The sequence below is a fragment of the Phyllostomus discolor genome, chromosome 1, assembly GCF_004126475.2.
Source record: "Phyllostomus discolor isolate MPI-MPIP mPhyDis1 chromosome 1, mPhyDis1.pri.v3, whole genome shotgun sequence".
Lineage (NCBI taxonomy): Eukaryota > Metazoa > Chordata > Mammalia > Chiroptera > Phyllostomidae > Phyllostomus > Phyllostomus discolor.
The window spans coordinates 98,573,463-98,584,856 of record NC_040903.2 but is presented as its reverse complement, the minus strand read 5'-3'; the positions used below and the strand labels follow the sequence as shown (position 1 = coordinate 98,584,856).

Genomic DNA, 11,394 nt, shown 5'->3' with positions numbered 1-11,394 from the left:
TTTATTGATTTGTGAATATTGTACCATACTTGTATCTTGGGGGTAAATCCCACTTGGTCATGGTGTATGATTTTTGTAATGTATTGCTGAATCTGGATTGGCAATATTTTGTTGAGGAATTTAGCATCTATGTTCATCAGTGATACTGGCCTGTAGTTTTCTTTCTTTGTTGTGTCTTTATCTGGTTTGGGGATTAAAGTAATACTGGACTTGTGAAAAGTTTGGGAATCTTTTCTATTGATTATTTTGGAATAGTTTGAGAAGAATAGGAGTTATTTCTCCTTTGAATGCCTGGTAAAATTTGCCTGTGAATCCATCCTGTCCAGGGCTTTTGTGTGCCAGGAGGTTTTGATTCCTGCTTTGATTATGCTAGTTGTTATCAATCTGTTCAGGCTTTCTACTTCTTTTTGATTCCGTTTTGGAAGATTGTATGCTTATAGAAATTTATCTATTTCACCCAGGTCTTCCAATTTCTTGGCATATCATTGCTCATGATAATTTCTTACAATCCTTTATTTCTGTGGTATTGTTTGTTACTTCTCTTTCCTTTCTGATTTTTATTTATTTGGGTCCTCTCTGTTTTTTTTTTCCCTGATGAGTCTGGTTAAAGGTTCGTCAATTTTGTTTATCTTTACAAAGAACCAGCTTCTGGACTCATTGGTCCTTTGAATTTTTTCTTTTAGTCTGTATGTCATTTCATTCTGCTGTGATCTTCATTATTTCTTTCCTTCTACTCACTCTGGGCTTTATTTGCTGATGTTTCATCTTTTAGATGTAGCCTTAGGATGTTTATTTGAGATCTTTCTATCTTCTTCAGGTATGCCTTTCTTGCTCTGAATTTCCCTCTCAGAACTTTCTTTGGTGTGTCCCATAGGTATTGGGTTGTTGTGTATTTATTTGTTTCCAGGTCCTTTTTGATTTCTTCCTTGATCTCATTGTTAATCCACTCATTTAATAACATGTTATCCAATCTCCATGTATTGGAATGTTTTTGAGTATTTTCCTTGAGGTGATTTCTAGTTTTAAGCCCTTGTGGTCTGAGAAGATGTTTGATATGATTTCAATTTTCTTGAGTTTGTTGAGGCTTGTTTTGTGTCCTACCATATGGTCTATCTTTGAAAATGTTCCATGTACATTTGAAAAGAATGTATATTTTGCTTCTCTTGGGTGAAATGCTCTGTAAATATCAATTAAATCCATTTTCTCTAGAGTGTCATTCAATGTCACAGTATCTTTGTTGATTTTTTTATTTGGATAATCAAAGCATTGTTAACAATGGGGTGTGAAATCCCCTATGATGACTGTATTTCTATCTATCTCCTTAAATTCCTCCACAAATTTCCTTATGTATTTTGGTACTCCTATGTTGGGTGCATATATTATTACAAGGGTTATATCCTCTTATTGGACTACTCCTCTAAGTATTGTGTAGTGACTTTCTTTGTCTCTTGTTATGGCCTTTGTTTTGAAGTCTATTTTGTCTGACATAAGTATTGCTACTCCAGCTTTTTTTCCATGTCCATTTGCTTGGAGTATTTTTTCCATCCCTTCACTTTCAGCTTGTGTAGATCTTTTGTTTTGAGGTTGATCATATTTTCTTATCAATTCAGCTATCTTATGCCTTTTGATTGAAGCATTTAATTCATTTACACTTAACGTTATTATTGATAGGCATTTATTCATTGCCATTTTTCCCTTTTGTGCCTGTGTCCCCCCTCCTCCCCCTTCATCTTTTTAAATCAGTCTCTTTAGCATTTCTTGCAATACTGTTTTAGTAGAGATGTTCTCTTTCAGGTTTTACATTTTGTTTTTTGGGGGTCGGGGGAAGCTCTTCATTTCTTCTTCTCTTTTAAATGAGAACCTTGCTTGGTAGAGTAGTCTTAATTGCAGGCCCTTGTTTTCATTACTTGGAATATTTTGTGCTATTCCCTTCTGGCTTGTAGTCTTTCTTTTGAGAAATCAGCTGATAGCTTATGGGGGCTCCCTTGTATGTTACTAGTTTTTTCTCCTTTGCTGCCTTTAACATTCTCTCTTTGTCATTAATTTTTTCCGTTTTAATTATGATATGTCTTGAAGTGGGCCTCTTTGTGTTCATCTTTTTAGGACACTCTTTGCTTTTTGAACTTGTGTGATATTTTCCTTCACCAAATTAAGGTAGTTTTCTGTCACTATTTTTTTCAAACAGGTAGTCTATAACTTGCTCCTTTTCTCCTCCTTTCAGAATCCCTATGATGCTAATATTGTTACATTCCATGTTGTCCTGCAGCTCCCTTAAACTATCTTTGTTCTTTTGAGTCTTTTTTCTTTTTGTTGTTCTGACTATTTTTACAACCTTGTCTTTCAACTCACTGACTCAATACTCTGTTTCATCCCTGCTTTTAATCCCTTCTAGTGTATTCTTCATTTCCTCCTGGTTTGTATTAATAGTTTCAATGTCCTTTTTCATGCTGATGTACTTCCCACTACTTCTTTGTAGTTCTCATTGTTCTCATTGAGTTCCTTTAGCATCCTTATAACCATTATTTTGAACACTATGTCTGATAAATTGCTTGCTTCACTTTTATTTAGCACTTTTTCTAGAGATTCCTCTTTTTGGGGGGGATTTGTGGTTGTTTCTTTGTTTCCCCATTGTATGTTACTCTTTTTTTGTTTGTTTCTGTATGTTTGATTGATCTGCTTTGACTTCCTGTCTTCATGGCTAGCTTTATGTGGTAGGAATCCTATGGGGCTCAGTGGTGCAGTCTCCTTGAACTCCTGAGCTGGATACTCTAGGGATGCCCTTTATGCAGCATATTTGGGCTCTCTTGTTGTAAGTGAGTTTTGGTTGTTATTGGCTCCCTCATTGGTGGGCTTTTCCCTCTGGCTGGTTGACTGAGAGTCACAATTTGCACCACATCTTACATGCTATTATACAGGAGCTTCCAGAACAAAATAAAACAATGCAGCAAACAACACCTACATCAGCAAAATTTCCCTCTACCACTACCATGATATTAAGAACCAATGAGCTAAGATTAATAAAGGTAGAAAGAGAATAGGAATATTATATGAAAGGAAAAAAGAATACAAGGTGACTAATGGAAAGAAAACTGATTTTGAGTGGGTAGGGGGAGGAGAAAAATAAGGCTAGGGAGTAGAAACAAGGCAAAGGAAAGGGGAAATATAATTTACATTGTAAATAAAATAGGGAAGGAATAGGGCAAACTGGAGTAAGAAAAGAAAAAGTACAATATGAGATATGGAGAAAATAGTGAAAAAAATGGGAAACAAATTGTAAATAAAAACAACCACTGCATCAATATCCATGACAAAGGAGCAAAGATTAATACCAATGGAAGGAGAATAATAATATTATAAGGAAGAAAAATGAAAGAAAGGAAAAACAGATTCTGAGATATCTAAAGGAAAGAAAACTGATTTTGAAGGGATAGAAGGAGCAGAAATAATGAGCATAAGGGTTAGAAACTAGAGTAAGAAAGGAAGAAGATAAAATATGGAATGAAAATAAAACAGGGCAGAAGGAAGGTGAAATGGAGTAGGACAGGGGAACAATACACATGAAATTTAAAATAAAAAATAAATAGTGAACAACTACTGATAAAATTGAAGAAATGCAGCAACAACCCCATTATCAATGACAAACCAACCAATATTAATAAATGTGGGATGACAATAATGTTATTATAAGAAAGGGAGAAAGAGTGAAATGGCTAATGGAGAGAAAGATGGTTTTGAGGGGATGGAGAGAGGAGAAATAGAGTGAGGAATAGAAACAAGGCATAGGCAGGGAAAAAATAAAATTTAAAACAGAAATAAGAAAGAGAAGAATGAAGGCAAAATGGAGTAAGAAAAGGAAAGAGAGAAAATGTATGACTGGAATTAAAATTAAAATTAAAATTAAAATTAAAAATAACAAAAATATATATAAATCAAAATAAACAATAAAAATAGTGAAGTAATAGGAACAAAATTGAAGACAAAGAAACAATGTTACCAAGCTATGCTGGAGAGAAAATCTTGTAAATGATGAAAAAGAGGGAGGTGGAATTCCTCTCAGCAGAGTCCAGTGTCTGTTGGCCCACCATCTTCTCCTTCAGGATCCACCCTCTATGTCAGCGGGTGTCCCAGCCTAGCTTCAAGCAGCCTTTTCAAGGCTGAAAAATAGAGAACGCTTCACAGATTTGCATGTCATCCTTGTGCAGGGGCCATGCCTGTCTTCTCTGATCATTCCAATTTTAGGGTATGTGCTGCTGAAGTAAGCACTAGAAACAAAAGTTTAAAAAAATATTTCCTTTTATGTCTGTATACAATTACTGATTAAGCATGTAAATAAAACCTATATTGCTCCATCTATGATTAGAACTACAGATTTTACCTATATCACTAATTTTTAGCACACTAATAATAATTTTTAAAGGAAATGCCTATATCTAATTTTATGTTTCATAAGTGCAGTGTTTCCTATTACTAGCCTTTAGAAAAGCCCCTGGTCAGTGCATAAGATGACAGTGTCCAAATCACTCTTAAGGGCTACTAATAATGAATATTAATTTTTACCATTCAGCTCTTAGGAAAAATGCACTTCTCAAAAATTGTATTCCTTTAACTCAAATATTATCAGTTCCTAGGTTGCATATTGATCTTGAGGGAAGAATATTTTTTCATATTTCTTGTTGGGATATATCTGCTTTTATTTTTCACTTAGAGAAAGCTTTGATTATGGCCAAGTCCCATTGCTACAGAAAGGAAATGATAGATTTATGGCTTACCAACTAGAAAAGAATTAACTGTGCTTGCTAAGGAAGGGGACCATTTTTCAACAATCCAGGTAATAAAGAAGAAAATCAATGACTGACTGAAATTTGGCTGTCAGAAGCTCAAGGTGAAGACATGTGTGTTTTGTAGGACTTCTCAGCATCTTTCCTCTTTTCTTCTACTAAAAGCAGCCAAAATTCAGTTTAGGAAATTGGCATAACTGTATCATTTTATGAGCTTCATGGTCTTGGTAAGGCTTTAAATCAAGCTAAAACATGAATACTTAACACACATTGATGAATCAGACTCTCTGTGTTAAATGTTTCCATCCACTAAATATTAAGAGGATCACCTCAGGAAAAGATTTTAAAAAGTGATCTACAATCTAGACACTGTGAGCAGTAGAAGTGGTGCCATAGACTGAATTCTGTGCACCCCCAAATTCATATACTGAAACCTTATGCCCAGTGTGACAATATTAGGAAGTGGGGCCTTTGGGAGATGAGTAGGGCACAAGGATGGGGGCTTCATGAGTGGGATTAGTGCTCTTATAAAAGAAACCCCCACAGATCCTTTTTCCCTTTTGCTATGAGAAGACACAGCAAAAGAGAGACACATGGGAACCAGAAGGTGAGCCCTCACCAGACACTGCATCTGCTGACATCTTGATCTTGTATTTCCCAGCCTCCAGATCTGTGAGAAACAACTGTTCATTGTTAAGCCACCCAGTCCAAGTATTTTTGTTATTGTTCTAGTAGTCTGAACAGCCAAAAATAGGTTGATTAGTTATAATTTTATAATATACTACATACCTGGATAGAATTTTATGAGTAAAAGTGTAGTACAAATATGAACTTAATTTTGTCTCTTGTTGAGGGTGTGAAGGTTTTTTTTCAATTGCCAGGAAGTGGAGCCTCAAATTAAAAGCTGACAGCTTGGGAGCACCTCTGCCACTGGGCCACCAAGCTTAGTTGTATGGCCTTAGACCCATTCTGTCACCTACACTCTACACATGTGAGTGTAGCCATGCTCTGCTCTTAGGGGACAGAGGGCAGAACATATGGAGAAAGATGGAACTAGACTAGAGGGAGAGTGTGATCAAAGGGCTGTTGAAAACTATCCATGGAACACGGTAAGGAACAGTGCAAGAACAAACAGAAGCTTTCAAAAATGATTGGTGCTGTTAGTCAAAACCTACAGATCCTTTGTTCTAAAGTTCCCTAATACTTTGGGTATTTATATACCAAGAAGACCAAGATTTTTTCTCATTACATATGGCCTTTTGGTAAAAATTAATTTAATTTTTAAAAAATTAAATATCACCTCTGACTATAGAAGCTTACCTTACTGGAACATTATAATTTATTTTTAAGAAATATGAAAATCATTAATAATGAGTATTATGATAGTTAACTACTCTATAACATGAAATCTCATAGGCAGCCAAAGTAACCTAAACAATGAAAAAAATAGAAATAAAACCCAGAAATTTTTAATCTCAATAAAGTATAGAATTTCCCATAATATTCTGCCTGTGGATGGTCAACTGCAATTCCTCAGAGCACTTCTTGAATATTTAAAATGAGATTAAAAATCAGTCACACTATATTACAGTGAAAACTGGAAAAGACCCTGTAATTTTGGACATTAGCCAGTTTTTCTCTGGTAGTAAGACTTGACTGCTTCTTCTTTCCAAAAATAGAGTGCGACAGAGCATGCCTCCAAGAGAAACGTCTGTCCCAAGAAGTAGCACAACTCTATCCTAGAAATGTCAACCCTGTGTAAATTACTTAGTGGAAGACTTACAACCGTGTTTTTGTTTTTCGGTTCCACATTGTCCCTTACCTCAGTGTTCTTTAGAATTTACCACAATTTATGGTTTGCTGCAAATGGCATGGGTAGCCTGCCAGTGTGACTTCCTCATTCCTCAGTTATGCATCCTCTGCTGCTAATAGGTTTTACACATTGTTTCAATTTTGGCTTTCACCCTTTCCAACATCCTCTCAAAGAAGGTGAAAATCAATAGTTATATTTGTAATTCTCTTCTTTTGTGCTTTTCCATCTAAGTTGTCACCCCCTGAGTTCCTCATGCTCCTGTATGCTACACAGTTCCACCATATTTTGTTGTGTTCTTCAGATCTTAGACTCCTTTGGAACAGTCCCTTTCTGATCCGACTGTGACACACCCCACACTGTACTTCCTCCTCTCAAAACACTGTTACATCCTTCAGCACTACCTTTCTGTCTGGCAAATGACCCTTTATGATTTATTTATCAAGGATGACACGCTCCATTGTTCTGCATATTTTATTTCATAAATGTCTATTTTCCACATATATTAAAAATCACTGCATATCATTTCAAAATCAATTTTGGCATATAATGTATTTTTTGAGAAAACAAAAGCATGAAACCTGAATAGGCTGGTTGTCTGTTAAAGGTGTTAGGCCAGTAAGGAATAAACCCACTGATGAACACAGAGTTCTGCCGCTACACTCTGATTCATTGATCACCATTGTGACTATAAAGTAAATTCAGTATATTTCTGTAAAATAAACTTCACTATTCTCTCTTAAAACTTTAATCTAATATTCAAAAATTAAATATAGCTATAACTAACAAGGGTAAATATCCAACACCATTAAGAAAATATGTAAGTGAAGTGAAAATGAAAAAATGAAGTTAAATATCAGAAATGGATTGCCAAATAATTTCCATAGTTACCCAGTCTGCTAGATGCCAGATAGCTAGATTGCTGTGGGATTTCTCCCCCTTAAAAGACATTAGAGAGAATGTTTTGGAATTGAGCTCCCTGTTCATTAGTTCCATCGTTCTAGCCACAGCAACAAACAAGTGCTCATTACCTTACTGAGGGCAGTGTGAATACCTTAGGTTTGAGTTCCACTTCTTTGCTGTTTACTAACTTTGCACTTTAGTCCTATTGTTTAACTTTCCCATTACCTATTTCTTCAAGGGAAGAATTGGAGGATTTCCTATTCTAGTTTTAAGTCTCTGTGATTACATCACTTTACCACATTTGTCTTTCTATTTCTTCTCCCCACGCCTAATTCTTTTAACATCCCCAGTTTTTTTCCAACCTATAAATTAACTTTGTTATTATTCTTCAAATGTATACAATTTTATGATTTTAAATTAAAAAGAGCATATCACTGTGTGTATCCTCATGTGTAGAGGAAACCCACTTTCAATAGGTGTGCCAGTGATCACTGCATAGTTATACAGAGTAAGTAACAAGTGTTGGTTACCTACTTTACCTGCTTATTTTACATATTTAGAGAGTGAGGCTCAGATTGATGAACTAACCAATGAAAGTTTTTATCTAATTGGTAGAGCATAGAGAATAGATTCCCTGGCCCACTATATACATTTCTTACATTTTTTTGCTGCACATTTTCCCTTCTTTAAAAAATTTCCTTCACTTTGTTAAGGTTGTTATGTGTGGGGAGTTTTTTGCTTATTTTAAACATGTGCTCTACTTTCAGATTAATGGTCAACTCATTATGAACTCTGACCCTAAGACATTTTGCTACCAGATTTATGAAATATTTTTGTTTTTCCTCCCTAGTATTCAGCTCCACGACTGCCTTTATTGAACTACATTCTGTAGCTGATTATTAAATTATTCAATGTGATTTCTTCCAATTGTTTTTTACCTTAATCATTCTGAGACTCAGTTCCCTCATCTGCAAAATAAGAAACTTTGGATAGATAAATCCTGAAGCACTTTTTACCTCCAAAAAAATAATTTTCCAAGTTGTCACTTAATTAGTATTTGGCTCCTTCCTTAATACCACTTTCAGATTTAAAGAATATACTTTGTATTTTATCATCCAGACATTTGGTGAGAAGAGACACCAGTCCCAGGCCCCAGATCAGCCCTTTCAGGAGGCCATTTGTCACATTGTCCTGACTCAACACCAATGCATAGATCACAGTCTGTTTCCCATTTATTTTTTCTGTAAGGGTTTTCAGTTTGGGGAATGTTTATGGATGTTTTACAAAATTTCCGGGATGAGTTTATTTTATTTGGCGATTTTTACTTTTAAAAACCTTGCTTCTTCAAACTGAACCTCTTCTAAGTAATTTTACATATTATTTTCCAAAACTTTAAAAAGATGAAAATATTAGAATAGTTTAATTCAGATTAATATTCTATTAATTCTAGGAATGCCCAATGTATCTAGCATTTAAGACTGAAAGACAAATGGACTATAATTATTGACAGATTTACAAAGCCTCATTTAGCTTTATTTTGCCTCTGAGGGACCTTAGTGGAATTATCCAAATGAGATGTTTAAGTTCCATTATTTTTTAAGAAAATATAAAACCTTGAAGAGTAAAATATAACATAATTTGCAATAATTCCATGTAGCCCTGTTATAAACTGCAACACCAAACTTGTCCACAGTTCTTTCAAGACATTTATTTAATTAGTCCAAATCTGTTTTGCTCCTTCTGTAAAATGTCTTTGAATATTATGTGCTTTTCTGCTTCCAGGATTTGGTTTCTGTTGCCTCTAGAAAGAAATTATGGTTTTAACTTTGCCAGCAGAGGGCACATACCCATATCATTCTTTGTGTCTTTAATCTACAAAAAAGACAATAAAAGAAAAGCCATATTTGAGGTTTTATAATAAACCACCTTACTTAAATAATGTCTAATTTAAGAAAGAAAACAACACTGTAAGATTGTCTCTTAATATATAATACCTGAATGAAATTCAAGAGATAGACACTACTGTCACTGACCCAGAACATTCGAGTAATATATCAATTTTTGCTCTGCAACAATTTTTTTGACAATTTTACCAATCATTTTGTCCTGGTCATATTTTACTGTGGCTTTTGTGCTTTTGGTGTTCAATTTTAGACATCAAATTCGCAAAAAAAAAGTCAAATAGTATTTATTTGTAAAATTAGCAAAAATTGGGATAACTAATAATCTATATTCTATCCTAAAGTTAATATAAGCACATATGCTTGAATTTAATTAGAAAGTTATTAAATGTTTCTGAGAGAAGAACATTTTTAAAGAAAATGAGTTGGAGTGAGGCAACTCATTTAGTCTGTTGACCATTTTGGTTAATGGCTTAAGAAGAGACATGAACATTATAATCTTCTTCCTGCTCCCAATGAACAGATAAAATGGTAGCTAAGTGAACACAGAGGAGCGTCTGTAATTTCAACATTATGCGTATGCATCATGTAATTATACAACTGATATATATTGTTCCTACTCACATGAACAGTTTATGATTTTAAAATGGAAAAGTAACATTGAAAAGCAGAATTCATAGGCTCATGTGCTGATAACTATCTCTAGCAGCATATATTTTAAGTGTTTTGTGTAAGCTGATATACAGCCTGACTTGCACCAAAACCAACCCAAAGAACTCACACATGTAAGTTCAAACACTATATCGACTGTTAAAAATATCCTAATGCATTAGGTCAAGATGATCAATAATCTTTACCGGCTATTTCAAATTTTAGCACATGTGGAACAAAAGCCATCATGATATTAAGATAAAAAATGTTATTTTTTATCTTAATAACATTTTTATCTTAAATACAGAAAAATAGTAATAAAACTGTAAGTAAAGAGTTCAGTTCAAGGCTTAGATTGGATTTTAAAAGTACACCAGTAAAAGAAAATTAAAAATGATTGTGGTAGGAGAAGACTCAAGGTTCTGGATGAAAGAAGCAAAAGCACTCAGGGTATGAGGCTATTTCTGTTCAAAATGAGTTATTTCTTTTCTGAATAGCCTTTTCCAGTAAAGCCCTATCCCAATTGTAGCCACACTGTGCTGTTTGTGACAACAAATATTTTGTCATGTCTGAAAATCTCAAGAAATTAAACATTTTGACAGTTCTAAAATTGGCATTTATGTGTAATATGAGTTAAAATCTATTTATGTAATTATAAGTAATAATTAATAATTATTGATTTCCCCCCCAAAAAGTGCTCTGCTTTCATCTCTATCTCCTTTTTGGTTAACACAGAGAATCTATACAGTCTTAAAACATTAAACCTGTATGGCATCTAGGAACTGCAGTGTTGAGAAAAAGAGGAGAAGGAAACTATAAGGTTACACGCACCTCACAAGGGAGCAGACTGTACACACGACACAGGCATATGTCATACACTATTTCCTACTTAGCTGACAAACATCAAGCTCAAGACAATGTTTCTCTGGCACCATAGTTTGCATTTCCTCTCTTTGTCCTCCTCTCTTTCTTCTTTTACTTTCTTCATTCCCTGAATAGGGTTAGAGTATCATAGTTTGCTGAACTGATAGCTAATACCTTAGGTATATTTTATTTTACTGTAAAACTTTACCACTGTCAATGAAAATTAATATGATAATTCTATGGCACGCACTGAGCAACAAGGCCTAAAGGAGGAGGTATAGGATTAAGACTCAGGGCTCCTAATTTTTTAAAATTTATATTAAGAAACTATACAAAACAATCACCCTTTTAACATCTCAGTTTATTTCATTTTCCAAACAAAAGAACAAAGCAACAGTACAAAAACCAGGTTCATATTTCCACAACCTAGTTTAAATTGGTTGTGTGATACAAATTTTTAAAAATTGATACTACCCTGGCTTATACA

General features: G+C 34.3%; 1 non-coding gene across 1 annotated transcript; it reads right to left on the bottom strand.

Moving 5' to 3' along the window:
* Positions 1-4,157: 4,157 nt before the first annotated feature.
* On the bottom strand, positions 4,158-4,263 carry LOC114493575. The gene has a single exon (XR_003684209.1). It is a non-coding gene; the product is annotated as a U6 spliceosomal RNA (small nuclear RNA).
* Between the last annotated feature and the right edge of the window lie 7,131 nt (positions 4,264-11,394).